The 4,079-nt window shown below is 33.5% G+C and overlaps 1 long non-coding RNA gene across 1 annotated transcript; it reads right to left on the bottom strand.

The window, feature by feature from the left end:
- Nucleotides 1-380: 380 nt before the first annotated feature.
- LOC139146105 (uncharacterized) lies at nt 381-3,499 on the bottom strand. The gene is made up of 3 exons (XR_011555081.1): nt 3,083-3,499; nt 1,994-2,167; nt 381-725 (listed from the first exon to the last, which is right to left on the bottom strand). It is a non-coding gene; the product is annotated as an uncharacterized lncRNA (long non-coding RNA).
- Between the last annotated feature and the right edge of the window lie 580 nt (nt 3,500-4,079).

Raw genomic sequence — 4,079 nt, 5'->3', positions numbered from 1 at the left:
ATATATATATATATATATATATATATATATATGTATATTTCATGACCGCGTAAAATTTATCATTACATATTGATGAAAGATAAATTGTAATAAAAACAATCTACAAATTACTGGTTACAAATAAACGGAACTACATACATATAGCAATGCAGTACAAGTCTACCTGTTCCATGAGAATAAAATTTAAATACTGTAGCTTATTTTAAATAATTGGATAAAATACCAATGATATTCTCTCTGTAAGAGAAAATATTACTTTGGATGAGCAAAATGAAATATATTTTTAAAGAACATTTGGTTGTTAAATCACAAAGGTGTGAGTGTTTATTATTGAACAGGAAATCATATATCCAATAAATTGAAAATTGAGTTTCTTACTTGACGGCTGAATGGCCAGGTCATTCCAGGGAAGTCATCATATTCACCACGCATTATAACAATGAACAGTGACATATGGGTACCTTCACCAATACCATCACCATTCAAATAAACCCTAGCACACATCTTGTATCCACATCTGCTGGTGTAGAAGGGCTGACTGTTCAGTGACAGTGTCTTGCCGACCACAGCATCATGTTTTCTCCTTGTGTAGTCCTCGATCTTCCATATCATTGTACCATCACTGGGTGTCTCTACGACTTGAAATCTGTGGTCTTGCTCAGCCAGCCTTACATCATGCATGCCTAACTTAGTGGCAATTTGAGACAATGCTTTTTTCATTTTCTCTGTAAATGAACAAGGTGCAGAATAACATGTAACTTTTGGTAACTTATAATACAATTAAGTACGGGAAAGAAGAAGTTGGGATGCTTGCTCCCTCTCACTGAAAGATTTTGGCTACATCCAAATTCTTCCAATATGAGTGGTCTGTATAGATGGGTATTGGGTAGAAGAGATGGTGTTGCTGTCTGACATGTAACAAAATAATTGGGGTGAAAACAAGCTGAGAATGAACAATGAAGTTGATATAAAAATTCTCTTACTTGTGTAATTGCTTTGTAAATTTGTTTCAAATTTCACCACAGGACCATTACCAAGCTATCAAGTTGTGGCAAACAATAGACGTATGATAGTGTTGTTTTATTTTGGGTCAATATACAGTCCTTTGAACAGTGCCACTACTTTGACAAATTCAGGAACAAGTTATCAAAGCAATTGCACGTGTTATAACATTTAGATCAATTTCATTGTTCATTCTCAGCTGGCTTAATTCATTGCAATAGTATCACTTAGTATCATATAACCTCTCTTAAAGCCTATGAAAGGATCCGAATTTTGTCAAATACCATAGTTGTTTCTGTTTCGGTGAGTACATAGCAATTAGAATTATGGGCTGAAATATTGCAGGTTTGATTCCACAGTTAGCAATTTCAGGACCCATGTTAATACTTAGATTAATTATTTGCATACCTCTAGACATGTGCAACCACAGGAAAGCAAGGATAAACAAAGAAATAAAAAACAAGATAAAAAAGTTAACCAACAAATAAAATAAACAAACAAAATCAAAAACAACAATAACCAATGACTCAAACATAAACACACCAGTAATATATAAAAAAAAATCAATTAGTCAATAAATTATAAAATAAAATGGCAAATATAGACAAATAAATAAATAATTGATAAATAAATAAACAGATAAATCTAAGAGAAGCAATATTTTCAATAAGAATTGATTTTATGACCGCCAATGCCATGCCATGGTCGATCACATAATTTATCCCTACTGCAAATAAAATGACTGTCTCACTGCCAAAGACTGAAAATCCATATCAGTTGGGAAGAACATGAATGAGGTTCACATGCTTACTGCGTAAAATGAATGTGCGGTCAATAAGTTTGTTTTTTTGTTTGTTAACCTGGCTTCCCTGTGGTGCAACTTTGTTTCTAAGGCAAAAATGAGTTGTTAAAGGAGATGGGTGAAGAAGATCCATCAAGACAAAAACATATAACAATCATATAAGAATATTCACAACTTAAGTATCAGTACCTAAATCAGCATTGCCTCCTTCCATTGTTGCCACTTTATTTTTTAATTTTTGACAAAGTTCCTGCAGTTCCAAGATTTCTGTCTGACTTCTCCAAGTTCACTTTTCTCTGCTGCTTGATACAGCCCAGCTTCCATTCCCCTAATCCTATCTTCGATTTGTGAGGCAGCAGTTACCTTTAAACCATATTGAGAATCACGTATAAATAATTTAATACATGAATTCCTTGATGTACATATTATTTCTCTATTAAAATTGAAACAGGATGACTGTGCAAAGGTGTATTAAGGAAGTTTGTTAGCAATATTTACAAAATTTCTACGCATTTTGTTTACCATATCTCTTAACATATCATGTGTATTTTCTAAACAGTAACAACATAACCTATGTAAATATATGCCTATATATATCTGTAATTCAGCATTCTAGAAAGCTGTATTTTGTGGCTGTGAATCTGTAATATGTGAACAAAAATTGTAGTTGTTGGTATTACTATCACGTTAATATTATTGTTTATGCAAAAATGCATATTTAAATCTGATAACATGGAAAAACTTGTGATATGCTAAAGTTCTAAAAAAGCATCACACTAATATTTATAATGAAAACTGTATAATTCTAATCTTGTAACAGTTTTTTCCTCGGCATTGCAATAGATTTGCACATTTTAATGCTTCTTTCCTGTCAATCTGATTATGAAAGGGGAGGACCACAAAAGTAATGACCATAGAACAAGTGTGAAAAAGACAGAAAGAACTCTAAATGTGATTTTAATCAGACTTTTTTCCTCTTATTTCACCATTATGCAACTGTTTTTATCATTATTCCAGTTCTGAAATGACCTTTCTCTACTTTTGTGAAGAGTCTACTATGGGATTAAGACTTGTGTAAAAACAAATAATGGCATTTATCTTGGAATGAACTTGATTGAGTATCATGACCAAAACCTTCCATTTATATCTAAATTTACTGCATTGACCGCCCGGATGTTGTTTGTAATTCCTAAAAATTCTAAAAATTACAGCTACATTCCTTCTCACTTTTTCTCTATCATTATGATTTCTCCTTGCATTCTAGTATTTTTTACTTACTAGTTCAGTCACTTTTTCTTCCAACTGTACAACTTTCAGGTTCTTGTTCTGTTCTTGATTATTGTCTGCCATAATGATCAATGAAAACTGGTTTTCCAACTCTCACAGTAGTCTTACGATGTTCAGTCACTGAATCAGCCAACTGTTTCTTGATCTCAGATGGAGTACCCTTTAACCCTTTTCCTGCCAAGTCCATATTTCACCACCACGTCAAGATGGTTAAAATTAATGAAATACAACGTATTCCATATGATGTATTTTAACATAATATTGTACATTTGAAGGCTGTTGAAAACATAATACTGTAAAGTTGATTTTTTTTGGATAAAAGATGCTATAACATACCAAGCCAAGTGTGTGAAAATACGTCATGTTTTGGCTCAATACTGCTTTTTACTGACTTGGCTGATTGGGAAGTGATACAGTTATTACTGCTGGCAGGAAAAGGGTTAAAGTGAAAGCTGTCATTTAATAAATCGTTTTAGGACTATTTGTTTTTTCGGATCAATACATTAACATGAAAGTGAAGACGCACTACTCGAGCCAACTTCAGTATATTTTGAAACATTTAATGTATAATTATGAGCAAGAATGAAAATACAGAGATAGAAATGCAATCTGACTGATAATACTCTGGACTAATTAAGGCTTTAGGGACTGGTCAGTTTCTTCGGCCTGGGGGGGCGGTGGATTCATGGGGGGTCACCCTGTTTTTGACTTTGGTGATAGGGGGGGGTCACCATGTTTTTGAAATGCCCAATAGGGGAGGTCAGTGTGTTTTTGAATTCGACACAGGCTCATCATTGCCTAAAATGCATCATGTAAGCCACAAATTTCATCATTCAGTTGCATTTTTCGGCGCGCCCTTCGGGCGCATAACTTTAATAATCAGACTTATTTTCAGCAAGCTGAACTTTAACATATCAGGCATACATATATCAGAGATATCTGTATGTTAATATATCAGAGAGTAATACCATTTTTCAGCACGCCCTTC

The sequence above is a fragment of the Ptychodera flava genome, chromosome 12 (assembly GCF_041260155.1).
Source record: "Ptychodera flava strain L36383 chromosome 12, AS_Pfla_20210202, whole genome shotgun sequence".
Taxonomy (NCBI): domain Eukaryota; kingdom Metazoa; phylum Hemichordata; class Enteropneusta; family Ptychoderidae; genus Ptychodera; species Ptychodera flava.
This window is presented reverse-complemented; position numbering and strand designations above follow the sequence as displayed.